Here is a 14,689-nt window from a genome sequence, read left to right on the forward strand (position 1 = left end):
TTTTGTTCCAGCATCAGTAGTAAATCTGAGTTGAACGGCACCCAGCAGGTGTCTGAATAGTGACCACATACCCCACTTCTGATCAACAAGACTCAAGGAGACATTTGTGGGAGGCCTCTGAGAAAAATGCTTTAAAGGGAATAAAAATAGACTCTTGCTTTCCCCAGTGGAACACGACAGATAGACAGATGCCCTGATGACCAGAAGCCACCCTGATCCCTACTGTTACAAGGAAGCCTAGCCTAGACAGGCCCCTAAGATCATGCCTACAGCCCTGGATTAAAGAACCCCAGGCACTTAAGGCGTTACATTTTTATCAGTTAATCTCTAGAGGACTGCAGTAGGGCCAGCTGGCCCACTGCACCCAGCAGGTTCTGTAATCAAAGGCAGAGCCTTGATGAGGAGTGGAATAGAAGAATCCTGAATGCAAGCCCAGCTCTGTCATTTGTTTTCCTGTATGAAATTGGGCAGCGTACCAGCCCTTCTGGGCATCTGTTTATTAATCCGCATAAGAAGAACATGCCTGCTATTGTGAAGGTATTTATCCATTTGGACAGTCTTAGTCTCCTATCTCCAAAATTCCTCTTAGTGATTCCCCAGGGGCGTACAATGCTGGTGACAGACAGCCCGCCTGATATTGGGGATGACAAACAGGACAGACCTCTCTCTCAGCCAGAGGGCAGCTCTCGATGGCCACTCAACCTGTCTTGCTTGAAGTCAGCATGGAGACGGCTAGAAGTCTAATTGATAGCAGCAACAGGGGTGGACAGGCCTGCAAGTTAGTCAGGGCAGCAAGGAAATGGAGCTTCCAGCAGAGCCCTAAGATCAGCACGGAGGAGAAACTACAGCCCACCTGGCTCTCTGGGCCACCGGCTGCCTTCAGAGTCTCGTCTTCCTTCCATTGACATATCTAAATGCCACCAACACCCTTTTAACAAACCTCCTCTTCTTGGGACACTGAGTCAGCCTCAGCCGCTTACGCCGAGAAAGCTGACAGATGTGGGGCTTTGCAGGTTTTCACCGAGCTTGTGGTCACATTTGTAAAGGATTGCCCTGACTGCTTAACACGGGATCAGACTCAGTACAAGTTAACTACTGAGATGTTTTCAGACTCCCATGGCTCCATGAACAGACTCTTCAAACATGGGCTCTTGTTCCCCGAAAGGGTACCCAGAATCCCGGCTCTTCAATAACATCTACACTCACATGTCGGCTGATTTGGGTCTCTCGCTTGCCATCCCCACTGTACGCTGGCAATGTTGGATGAGCACAATAATATGGAGATGCGGACAAGGTCAAACCAACAGGAAGAGTGAACGATGGTGCTCGCAAAAGCATTCCCTTGGCATCCGGAAGTTGGCCTAGCAAACCAGAGCTTGCCAGTCTTCATAGTAAAGACGAGTTTGCAGTCTCAGGACTCACCACCGATGGAGCACAACACATTCAGAGGAGGTGAGAACAGGGAGGAGACCTGGACCCCACTCTGCAGGACCATCAGCCATCTCAGAGACATCACTATAATTGCCTGGCTGGGCCTCTTTGTCACCAGCTACGCGTGTGGGCGTGACCTGCTGAGCCTGTGTCTTACCTGACAGGGGTAAGAGGGCAATGAGCATGAGTCCCGCCATACTTTGTGATACGGTACGTTTCAGATACCAGCTGACCACTGCCATCATCACCGTTGTTGCAACATCATCATGATTGTCGCTGACCTCAGCGCCGCCCTCAGCATCGTCTTCTCCTTCTTAACCGTTATTAAGCAGTTATACACTGCAGGAATGCACTAAACATTTCTACACATTACTTCATTGAAAAGGAAGCTGATGTGTGGGCTAAGGTTGTCACTCAGTGGCGGAATGTAACTTGGCATGCACGAAACGCCAGATGTGAACCCCCTCCACCCTGAAAGAGGAAAAAAATAACCATATAAAGGCAGGTAGTACGATTTTCATCAATGAACTGGGAACGAGAGCAACCCAAGGTCATGCCGCTTACAGGTAAGGGGGACATGGTCAGTGGCCAGACTCTTGCCAAATCCTTAGTCACCCAGCTATAAGTCAGCAATGCCACCGTCCCCACCGCTGGTACACCCTTGCACTTTCAGACTCCAATTCCAGCCTAGCCTACTCTCTACAAACTTTCTCTATAGCTGTAACCGTCATACATTTTGCCAAAATGCTTCTGTGTTTTTATTTATAAGATGCATTTTATGCCTGGGTTGGGCTGGTGGCAGATCCCATCTACTGTACGTTATAAAGTCCTATGCAAACGCCATAAAAATGTCCCCTGATGCTTGTGGCAATATATTGATTATAACCATTTCGTCTCATGTCCAAAGCCAGAGGCTGGATCCACACTGCTTCCTGCAGTTTGGCCTGCAGGTTTGTACTTATAAATCTCTCCTTATATACCAGTGCTGGGAGCCAAGAAGGATTATTTATGAATGAGATTCCCAGATTAACTGCTTCCAATCCTATTTTATCGAGGTCCGGGGTGGGTCAGAGGCAGGAATCTCAGGCATACAACCTCAACGGGGAAACAATTTCAGAAGCAGCACTCATCCTGCTGGTGGGTCCTCGTGCAATCCAGGCTACTTGGTTTCCTGGAGCGAGCCTCTGTGACCCCGGATGGAGCAGCTCTAGTGATGGTAACTGTTGTGCTCACCCCAGAGAACAGCTGCAGCTCACAGTGCCATAGCAGCTCCAGCCAGTAGCTTCTGCCTTCTGACTACTCCGGTCTTCTGGAAGGGAGGCGGCGAGCAGATCAATAAGATGTTCCGACAGAAATGCCTGCAGCACGGCCATTTCTCAGGCAAGACACTGATGGCACCTATCACTAGCAATAAACCACTGGAGACAGAATGGGGCCTGTCCATTGCAGACCTGTCCACCCCTTTCTGATAAGCATCTCCCCAACAGGCCTGCAGCAAAGAAACCATTTCAGGAGGCAGCATGCTGGGCCTCCTCCGAGGTCTGATCCATTGTGTACCTGGGCGCAGTGAATGACAGAATGCTCCTTCTTCAGAATCTGTGGTGAGTCCTGATTCCAGGGATGCCAGGGAAGGTGTTCTGAATCCTCTGTACTGTTGATGGATATCTATTCCAAATTAAACCATTTAAAGAAAGAAGCCATACCTTGTCAATCCTTCTCTCCGTCCCTCCCCCTTAGGGGCGGGAGGGGGGAGGATTATTCTGCCAAACTAATTTCTTAAAGTACTTTTTAAAAAAAAAGTTATTTCTCCTGTGTCCGATGAAATAAAGTAACTGGTCTGGATTTTGTAACGAGAATGGCTCTAAAGAGCCCGGTCTCAGTCAGAAAAGGTTAACGGTAAAATAACTCCAGCACACAACCAAAGGAGTCCTCTCCTCCCTTCCAGTGACACATGCTGCATGAGAGGGAGGAGGCAGAGTGCCATATTCACAATACCTGTGAAAGGGAAGCAGCAGGAGGGGACAGGGAAGCCCTTCGATGGCCTTCAATTTAGACTAAAAAGAATACAAATTAGGAAAATGACAACAAAGACTCCATCCCAGGTCAGCTCAGAGAACCTACAGAAGACTGTAAGGCAGAAACGGAAAGCATTTTCTTCCTTTTTTAAAAATTATTTATTTATTATGTTTGAGTACACTGCAGCTGTCTTCAGACACACCAGAAGAGGGCATCGGATCCCATTACACATGGTTGTGAGCCACCATGTGGTTGCTGGGAATTGAACTCAGGACCTCTGGAAGAGCAGTCAGTGCTCTTAACCTCTGAGCCATCTCTCCAGCCCCTCAGAAAGCATTTTCTGCAGGATGAACCAACTACTCAAGCTCTAATGATGCTCTTGTGCCCACCCTCGTTAACACTGGGCTGCCTGAGCATTTTCATCTGTGGGGGGGTGGGCTGCCCTGCGCTCTGAAGGGGTCCAGCATCCTCCCCTGTCTTAGACCTTTAAATACCACTCAAGGTTGAGACAGAAAACAAAACAAAAAGAACAAAGCAACAACAATCTCCAGACGTTAGAAACTGGCCTTGGGCTAGAAGTTACCCTCCGTCGAAAACTGTGTCTCTAAGCAAAGGTATGGGGGAGGGAATATGGCTGGTAGAATGGTTAATGTCGGTTGCTGACTTGAATGGATGGAGAGACCAGTGAAGCCCACTTCTAGGAGTGTCTATGACAGTGTTTTCCAGGAGATACTAACTAAAGGGAGAAGACTTGCCTTAAATGAGCAGCACCACATGGGACCCAGACAGAATTCAGTCGGAAGCCTGCTCATATAGACATTCCATCTCGCTCTGGGTCCCCACCATGACCAGCTAAAACTCCTAAAACCTGGAAACAAAACCAAGCCTTCCCTAAATCGTTTTAGTCTAAGATTTTTGTGACAGCAAGGAAAACTGAATCAGAGAATCGGTATGTGAAGGCTTTAAACACCCCCAGAACCAGTGCAATTAGTGTCTAAAATCACTGGGAGGCTTAGAGAACTCCTTCTAACACAGCGTTTAGAGCCTAGTAAGCATCGGGCAGATAGATGTTCCACATGCCTTATCAAGCAAACGTCATATCATGGGCTAGTCACTCGGAGTAAGAAGCCACCAGACCCATTGTTGTATTCACCAAGCCTGGAAAACAAAAGAGAGCGTGGCTAGGCTACCCTCGGGGCTTCCTGGAGAAAGAGAGACCTTGCTCTTATCCTAGTTCTTATATGAAGATGATGTAGACAATGAGTCACCCTCCTATTGGGAGGTCGCTGGCTAAGGTGACTGCCTTACTACCCTACCCAGTCTCACTTGCTGGTGCACTTGTTCCTTATGTAGAATTAACACAGTACAAAGAGCAACCCATGGTGGGCAGCCCCTCCGAGGAGCTCATCGCAAACTTGGAATCTCGCCCTACCCTACCCTCTCCCGTTGACCTTCTAATTCATAATCATTATTCTAACATCTCTGGGTTAGCTGAGGTGGCATAAGTCTTCCCTGTAATGAAGCAACGTTTAATAAGTAGCATCCAGCAGCAATTGACATTGGCATGTGACAGCTTCTGCTCACCACAGCAATACCTGGGAAGACAAACTTGCTAGAGAAACAGTTTATTTGGACTCCTTTATTTAAAAAAAAAAAAAGACTCATTTTAGGGTGTGGGAAGGGAGGGAGAGGAAACATATACAGGTGCTCTGGGAGACCAGGAAAAGTTGGGTTCCATGGAGTTACCGGCAGTTATAAGCTATCTAGTGTGGGTTCTGGGAACTGAAGTCAGGTTCACTCTGTAAGAGTAGTAACTACTCTTAACCACGGAGCCTTCTCGTTCGCCCCTCGATCACCAGTCTGCATAGTAGGGCATGTGCAAAGTGAACTGCTCACCCCAATGGTCAGAAAGAATGTAAAAAGTCAGATCTGGCTTATGTCCCTTTAAGGCCATGCACCAGTGGCCTGCACAGTCTCCCCTAGGCCCCACCTCTTAAAGGTCCCGCCACCTCCCAGTAGCCCCACTTTGAGGAGCAAACATTTGACAACATTGACCTTCAAGGATATTCCAAATATAAGCTGTCCCAGTGCACACCAGCAGATACCCCTTCCTTCCCCTGTATTCAGTTCATGCAACAAGGCAATGGCCTGCCCCTAGGGGTGAAAGCCTGGCGACCTCACAGGTTGCTAGGCAGGTAAGTACACAGATGAAGTTCTTCAGTCCACACAGGACTATGGTGACTGTTCTACCAGCTGAAAACACTCAGGCAAAAATCCTCTGGCTAATGGCAGAATACAGGTTTTAATGCAGACTTCCTTTTCCCAAATCCCAGTTCCTTTCAACACATATCCTGCTTTACACGCGTTGGGGTGAAAAAAAACATAACTGGAACCTTCTGTTTGTCCTAACCACGGGGACGGAGGAGCCCAGTGGGGGCTGGGGTCACACAGACTGACAGTTGGCACCAGCCATCAACTCATCAGGAATCAGAGGTTCAAAGACAGTTTAATTCACTGGGGCAGACTTAGCTTTACTCGAAGCACTCTGTCGTCTCATCAGGTCGAAATCAAAGGCATTTACAGACCACACAGAAAAACCACAAAGCCGCCACAGTCCTGAGCCTAGCAAATCTGTACCCTCCATTAGATGGTCCAACAAGGAACAAACAAACAAACAAAAAGACAAAACCTCCAGATCACACCTCTCTGCTATGAGTCCCACCCCCAAATCATTCGGGCTCTAATATTTGGGGGTGGGGGGCAGCCAACCAGCTTCATTTAGATTTAAGGTCGCTATTCTTTCGTTGGGCGAGCTGTAGGTGTTAAGGCAGGATATCATGACACAGCCCAGGTTGGTCTGCATTGTCCTCCGTCCCCTACTTCAGCCTGTAGTGTGCAGCGCATGGACCACCATGACTGATCTATTTTCGGATAAATGTGACACATAATTGTTGGCGACAAGCAGTTCCACAGCTAAGAGACCCCAAAGAAAGAGCCACACAACTCCATTCCCCCATTTGACCGAAGAACTGCACCAATACTTCAAAGAGCTCTGAGGCTCCAATGAGCTCACCTGATCACATCCACTGTGATCGCGGGAGGCGAGCAATGAAAGGTAGCAACCTTCTCATTCCCTTTGTCCTGAGGACACTCCGAGAATATTTTAAGGGCTTTGAGACTCCTTAAACCCAGCTGGCAGAACTGAAGAACATGGCAGACTTACCCTTTCAAGGGCAGGGGTAATGGCCCCGTTTGACAGAAAGCATGCATTCTGAGGAAGCTCTCAACTAGGCTCTGAAATGCTCGGATGGGACAGGGAGCTGAAAGAGCCCACACAGATGTCCAACTTCCTTCCGGTTCATCTAGCTCAGGGAACTGCCTACTCCATGCACCTTAGACGCGGGCTGACAAGTCAGCTACCATCCAGGCGCACACCAATGGCTTTGGGTTGGACCACTCCAACATCTACCTGACCTATGAGCTGCTAGAATTCATCAGTCCTGAGGAACAAAAGCCGCAGGATTTTCGTAACACAGGGCAATAGCAGAATATCTAAGAGGAGTTTCTGCGGGTCCACTATTGCTGGCACAGTGTTGTGGGCTTGGTTTAATATTGTTTCTATTATGTTATTTACATTCCCCCAAAAACCTGTTTGCAATGTCCCGCATTTAAGAGATCAAGGACCTTGCCCATAGTGGGTTCTGATTGGTAAAGAAAGATGGCGGCAACCAATGTGTGAGCGGGGTAGACAGAGGCGGGACTTTTACGTTTCCGGTCTGGGGACAGGGAGAGAAAGAAGACAGAGGTCCGCCATGCTGGAAGGAGGAGAACCAAGATGCCACACCTGAGAAGCTCAGGACAGAGAACATAACCGTCGTGTAGGAGTCCAAGAAGGCTGATGACCTGGGTATAGGGCAGCCAAGATAGAATACAGATTTTAGTAAGTAATAACTTAGAGATATCGGAGGGTGGATTAGTCACGTGGAGGTTAGGAAGTGGCCCAGCTGTTGAGCTGTTTAAGACATATTAAAATAAAGGCTGTGTGTGTGTGTGTGTGTGTGTGTGTGTGTGTGTGTGTGTGTGTGTGTGTGTGTGTTTTATTTGAGAACCCAGGACACTGGGACGGGTAGTGAGGAGTGCCGCCGCTACGGGATCGATTTGAATACTGCTAATTGAGTATACATTATAGCAGAAACTAGAGGGCTCTAACCAGACCAATGATTGTCATGAAAAGATGTGTAAACGAAGGGGAACACTGTGGGACACACTGTGACACACTACAGCTTCCACAATGAGATGTTTTGGGTTTTTAATTTAATTATTTTCTTTGGGGCGGTGGGGGGGGGGTTTAACAGGGGTGGAAGGCAGATATAGAGGGACTGGGAAATAAGTGGATTTGGGGTGTTGTAAGATTCACAATGAATCAATGAAAAAAAAGTCGGATTCTGTGGCTGTAGCTAAGAATCAGAATGAAAGGGTCCAGGGTTTGCTTCCTCATAGAAGCAAGGGTCTATGCATGGGAAAACCCCACTGTGTCCCCTTTACTCTGCCCCGCAGGAACTTCTCAAAGTCCGTCAGAGTCCATAATGCACTGGGTTCTGATGAGAGGCAGATAATGCGTAAACAATAGGTGGATAAGATATTTTGAGATTATGTTCTGTGTGACTATTCTCTTATGGTGACATGCTTTATTGTGTTTGCATACATATCAGTCCATGGAAGGTTGTGGGAGGAAAAAAAACTGGCCTTCCACCAAAGATGACCTTTCACCACAACTGGCCACTGCCTGCCATGTGACCAATGAACCACATGCCAGGCTGGGACTCTTGAGTATGTCTAGCCACGGACTTGAGCTCCCTCTGCATCCACCTGCCTTGGGAAGGCATGTCCTCCTCTCTCTGCAGTGGGAAGTTTGCTTGTCAGTCTGGATGAGCCTGCTGACATTCGGGAGTCCTTTGCTTCCAGGTCGAGGAGTGGGAAGCACCACTACTCCCCCAGAAAACTGTAACTGAGCAAAAATTTATGCTCCCTCCAGAACCAGGACACACAGCTTGGTGCCAAGCCAGTCTCACTTCCATCCTGCCTGTGCTGTCCCCAAGCCAAATGTCACCAAACCCCAGACAACCTTTAATGGTTTCAAGTGCTTAAACATGGCACTTGCAATAAATAGATCCTCCCTCCCCTTTAAGTCCGTGATGTACAATTGCCATTTTCTAGAATTGTTGAATGAAAATTTCATTTTTACTGGTATCTGTGTGTATGAGCACAACTCTCATCAGAACCTAGTATACATCATGGATGCCAGTGGACTGTGAGAGGCACACAGGGGAAAGCGGTGTGTGGTGTGGACAGCTTAGAGCTGGGTCTCTCCTCTCACCTTTCTGTGGGTTCCCAGGCTTGAACTCAGTCTGCCAAGGTGATGGCAGGCCTTCAGCTGGTTTATCTGAGATATCTCACAGGACTTACACTTTCCGTCCTATTAACCCAATTAACGTGTACTGCCAAGCAGACACTTAACGTGAACAGTAGCGTCAGTTCTGAAATGGGCAGGTCCCTGCTGCGATCGCTACCTGTCCACAAGCATTTCTCACAGTCCCCAAAGTTTCCTCATTCCCTTTAACACACACACACACACACACACACACACACACACACACACACCCCGACCCTTCGACAATTTATGATGTAATCACTCTATCTGCCGTTTACTTTCTGGTACATGGTTCGGTTTGAATTTTCTAGAATCTTATATAAATGAGATTGTATACCATGTCCCCTTTTAATTATGGATCTTGTTTTTCCTGAGCTTAATATCTTTCTGTCCTGGTCACCATTACATCTTACATATTTAAACCACCACTGGCATGTTCAGTCTGCTGCTTCAGTTGCTCCCATGGGTTTGCGAGTGAAGGGTGAATGAATGGATAAACGGGTGAAGGGACACCGGTGACTTAATTGTGTTTTCTTAACTTACAAAAACCCTTGGCTTCAGAAAATCCCCACCCTCCCCCAAAGTAATAAAGATATTTAGAGGGCCACCCACCAACACCAGAGGTTTTTCCCAGTTCGGTCAGCAGTCCATCTGGACGGAGCCACAGAGACCAGGAAGCCTCTGACCACTCTGATGTTCCCACAAATCATGAACAGGGCTAGATCATGTTCACTTCCCCAACTGTGGCCACAGGAACCTGAAGGAAACTCACATATAAGTCACATACTTCCAAGCCCCTAAATAAAAGGTTCCCTGGCCCTCAGGAGACCATTTTTGAGTAGAAGGACATCAGATGACAGATTAAATGTTATCTGTTTCTTTATCACAAAGGGGTGGGGTAAGCCTCAGCCTCCACTTGCTGACATCTGGGAGCTTCTTAAAGGGCACTAGCTTGCCTGGAAGCTCAAAGTACAAGAAGCTTGCACACCTGCTATGCCAGCAACTCGATGCTCGAAGGACTCAATGCTCGAAGGTATGGCTGCACACTCTGGATTCCTTTTCCAGACTCCAGCCGTAAAAAGCATTTTAATCTCACTGCGCAGGGAGGGAGTTCACAAGGGCACTTTGCCTTCTGCCTGTAAGGGTTCGATTACATTGAGCTATACAACATGGCTGTAATCCTAATAACAGAAGGAGCAGCGGCCATTGGAGAGTCTGAGTCTAAACCAAAAGTTATCTCCTCCGAGAGCCAGGCAGGTGACCGGAAGAATGTCCTACTGGACTGGCCAAGGTGAATCTTCATGACTTCACAAAACAGAAAGTGATGGAAAGAAAAAATAAAAAAAAAAAAAAGCCAGAAGAGCAAGGCCTGGGATACTCTAACTGGTTAATGCCGTCTAGGGTCAAAGGAAGCAAGGCACGTCTTACTGCTCTGTTCTGCTGTCCTCCGTACACGACCCAGGGGATTCCATGCAACAAAAGCAAATGAAGAGAACCAGAAAATACAGCTAGGCATGTAAGCAGATAGCCACTCCTGTCTGCAGTGCTCACAAACCTTCCAGGCCTGCCCTGGCCCTTCCTGCAAGTGAGGAGATGAATGCAAGTCTTTCCCAGTGGCATCCCCCATGCCCACCCAACACTTTTCTCCATGGAGTGAATGAATGGATGAATGGATAGATAGGTGGAGTGGGAATATTTTGACCACACTCTATTATTTGATCCCCACAGCAAACCTGTGAGCTCAGTGACAACAATAGCTGGCGCTTGCACTGTAATTACCACGCCAGCCGCCATCCTAAAATCTTCATACGTATTAACTCCTTTAGCTCCCCCAGACCCCTATGGAATAAGGACTAATATTATCTCCATTTAGGAAGTGAAGGAATTCACAGAGGCAGGTTTACTTATAGGAGGCAAACCTGGCTCTTTGCTAGACACTGCCCAGCATTGCACTGCTTCTTTACTATATGCTCAACAAAGCAGGAAACAGGGGGTCGTGATATTAATTTAAACGGGGTTAGCCAATACAGAACACAAACTAAGCCCAGGGCCGTGTCCCCTGGCCACTGTTAAACATGGTACAACCAAAATGCAAAACCTGGACACCCAGCTCTGACTCCACACTCTCAACCCCACTCACAGCACACATGCAATCAGGCCGCCCTGCAAATATCCCAGAGGAGCCAAAGAAAGATTGGGAGGGGAGCTGAAATCACCGGCTGATTTCTTCAGCATGCTCTGACTGACTGAAGGTATTTCGAGGCCCAAGGTGGAAAGGAAAAAAAAATGAAAACAAACCTGGGGAACACAGAATTCATTCAGTCCCCTTGGAATCCCACAGTTGGCGGAGGAAATCATTCCCTGGAAGCCTGGTGCTAGGATCTACAGAAATCCCTACAGAATCTAGAGGTTAAATGTGGGCGATCTTCCTGGGATTGTATTTTAGTACAAAATAGGCCAAAGAGACTAGGGAAAATTAGGAAAATAAATGCAAGACAGAGGTCAGAATGGTGATTTGTAAGTGTGAGGTGGGTGGGGGGAGAGAAAGCAAGAGCTCCTTAGTGTGAGTGGGGAGAAAAAGCAAGAGCTCCTTCTTCATACTGCCTTGGGAGTTTGGGTGCCTGGAGAATTCCACCGAGAGGAAGCAAGGAGATACAGAGTTGGAGTTGGGAAATGTGTCTCACATGCCCAGCTGCACATTAAACTGGATGTCAAGTTGAGGGAGATCGTATTGCTGCTGAGAGAGAGAGATGTTGGAGAGAGATGTTGCAAGGCAATAATTAATGGTGTAGGTTTTACACCATTTACACCAGGAGAAAGGCTGTCCGACTGATGGAGCCTGAAGAGGGGTAAAACCCCTGTCCAGAGACAAGACAATTTCCCCCCAACTTAGGAGAAAAACCTTCCCTTAAAAGTAGGGAAGAACCCTTTGGAACACTCACTCCCAGCCAGGGCTCAGCTGACTTATGAGGGACTTGCATGTGAGTGACAAGCAGGCCTAGCTGACAGGACAAGTCCTGAAACCAGACCTGGCCATTTCTGTTTTTCTATCGAAATGAAACCAAAAGGTTCTTCGACCCCATGAAAATGAGTGGAAAAAGCCACTCACTGGACAAGGTTTCAAAGCACACAGACTTTTTAAAAAAGTCAACATCTTCTGAAAAAGGTTAACCTGTTGTTTAGAAGTGGGATTTTTTTTTTTCTGGTGAAAACAAAAAAAGGGACTGTGTAACTGGAAAAAAATTTTTTGTTGTTGTTGTGTTGTTGTGACAGGTTTGCTTCGTCCACATCTGGGTTCCCCGATGTCGGAGAGGATCGCCATTCATGTTCCTTGTAGGTTCCCGGTCACCCGCAAATACTCACACCCCCACACCAGAGTAGGGATGGGGGGAGGGGTGGGCTAGCGACCTTACTCTCAATCTCAACTGAAGGCATTTAATGAGAACCAATCACTCTTTGCTGGATCCTCGGGACCTAGTTCTTGCGCTTCAGGAAAATCTGTGCACCCTGCTGGGCTTTCTAAATATCCTAGTTACTCATTCCAAGAATTAGCCACACGCTATTGCTTGGTGCTAATTTTTTTTCTCTCGCTCAGAAAACCGCAAAAGGATTTAACCAAAAGGAAGCAAAGGTTTTCTTTTTATAAATTCGATTAGTCTTTTCCACTTTCTCTACCTCGGGACATTTCCTCTGGGAGAAATTTTATACCCAGACACCCCTTAGCGAGGCACTGTTGCTTGCGGAGTGCAGAGAACTTTAAGCGCAACCTAGAGGAGCATTTGCGGTCCTCGGTCCATTCCGTTCTTTGGTGTGGGAATAGCTCTGCCAGAAGAGGAAGATGAAGTTTGCCGCGCACAGGGAGTAAGGAATCCACTGCTCTGGTGGAACGCTGCCTCCGCTGCGCGCGACTGAATTTCCTTCTCGAACCTGGACACCCTGTCTTCCCGCTGCAGGGGCACAGGTCTAGAGCACGTCGTTGCGGCTGGGCGACAGTACCTCTCCCCTCGCCATCTGTGCCCTTCACCACTTCGCCAGCAGTCAGCTGCTGGGCAGAGCTCACACTTCACTCTCCAAGGCCTTGGGTTCGAAGCTGCTGCACCAAGATCTGAGGAGAGGTTAGGATTTGAACTGCAATTCGCTTAAGAAGAGTCTGAAATTCTCAGGAAAGCAGAGTCCCAAGCTTGGGAAAAGGCGAAGCTACCGAACGCTTTCCAAAATGGACTTTTGTTTTATGTCATCGCCGCCACCCCAAGCCCTAGGTCCAGAAAAGAACGCTAAGAAGCCACTTCAATCTTTCTTTACTGTTCCTCCCACCCCCCACCCGGCAGGCATCCAGACAAGAAAACACAAATAAACCCCAGGTGGTTAATGGTGGTGCATCCAGGCGCCCCATCCCCAAGAGCAGAGCGCGCGCGCGCGCGCGCACACACACACACACACACACACACACACACACACACACACACCCCAAGCACACCATCCACTTGATCCCACCCACCTCCGGGGAGGGGAGGGACTGGGAACCTGATCTCCCGGCTCCAGCCCAGAACGTTTTCCCATCAATAATGTTGATACCATCGATGTGCCTGCTCCCCGCCCCCGGGGCGCCGCTGCCGCCTTTTTGCCGCTTTTTGCCCGGCACAGGAAAACGAAACCTCCTCTACTGCCCTTGTAGCCCCGGCCTGGGGCCTGGGTTGGAAATTTCGGAAGTTGGGGCACAGCCAGAGCGTTTAGGGACCACCCCCACTTGTGGAGTAGGTGCTCCAACTGCACAGATGGAACCTGAAAGAGAATCAGGGACCCACACAAGGCCTCAATTGCATCCCACACCGGGGTCAGACTGGGCCATAATTAGAAAACTTTACGGGTAGAAGAACCAGGCCTAAGAATGGAAGGCCTTCGTGCCACCACCCCTTCCTAAAATTGGAGCTCAAACAAAGAAGCCCCGAAACACCTTCCTTGAAATTTTTGCTATGGCCGCGGCCCTAGGCCACCGCCCTCCGGTCAGCCAACTAGACCTCGGGAAACTGAGGCTATACAGTGAAGGGAACGTAAACACCCCCGTCCCCCAAAGGCAGTGTGTACAATTGCTAAGTACCTCCACAGGGTCCGTTTCGTCTTGGTCTGAGAGGTCACGACCTCTGCGCAGCTGTTGCCTCATTTTGGGCTACCCCATTCCTGGGAGTCTGTCCCTAAATATCAGGCCCGCCTGAGGAACCTGCAAGGCGCAGCCTCTTCGCCGTATTTCCCAGCAGCAGTCCCCATCCATGGTTTGAAGGGCTCGACCCCATGGAGCGCTCTGGCCTGGAGGTGTGCAGGGAGTTCGAAGGGACCCCAGCTGTGGCACCTCACTGTCCTTCGCTTTCCCAACCCGTTCAAATATAAAAAAATAACCCCCCCAAACTGTGTCCATTTTTTATTGATTTAATTATGACTTTGCTCTGCCGCACGCAGTGCTTCGCCAGCTTGCTGACACTTCGGCGACCGCACCAGCGAACCGCGGAACTTGGGCGCGAGACAATGGCCTATAATTGATGTATCGCCACCAACAATAAAGACCAATTCTCTCCCGGCCATTCCAACCGTCCCCTTCCTCCCATCCCCCTCCTCCACCTCCCCTCATTTCTCTCCGGGCCAAAGGGAAAGAAAACAAACAAGAAATTAGCGGGGGATGCCGCTCGCAGAGCCAGGCGCCCGCCTCTCCGTCGTCGAGGACTCAAAAGAACGAAAAAAGTTATCAAAGTTTAGATACCCGCAATTAATTCGTCTCTGCTCGCCCATTTTTAATTAAACAGCGCGAAGCAGCAGATT

General features: G+C 48.6%; 1 long non-coding RNA gene across 3 annotated transcripts in view; it reads right to left on the reverse strand.

Annotated features, from left to right (window-relative positions):
- The window catches only part of LOC102553576 (uncharacterized), a 61,861-nt gene that overhangs the window by 43,079 nt on the left and 4,093 nt on the right, over positions 1 to 14,689 (reverse strand). The gene's annotated exons all lie outside the window — the stretch shown is intronic.

This window comes from Rattus norvegicus, chromosome 19 (assembly GCF_021556685.1).
Source record: "Rattus norvegicus strain SHRSP/BbbUtx chromosome 19, alternate assembly SHRSP_T2T, whole genome shotgun sequence".
NCBI lineage: Eukaryota > Metazoa > Chordata > Mammalia > Rodentia > Muridae > Rattus > Rattus norvegicus.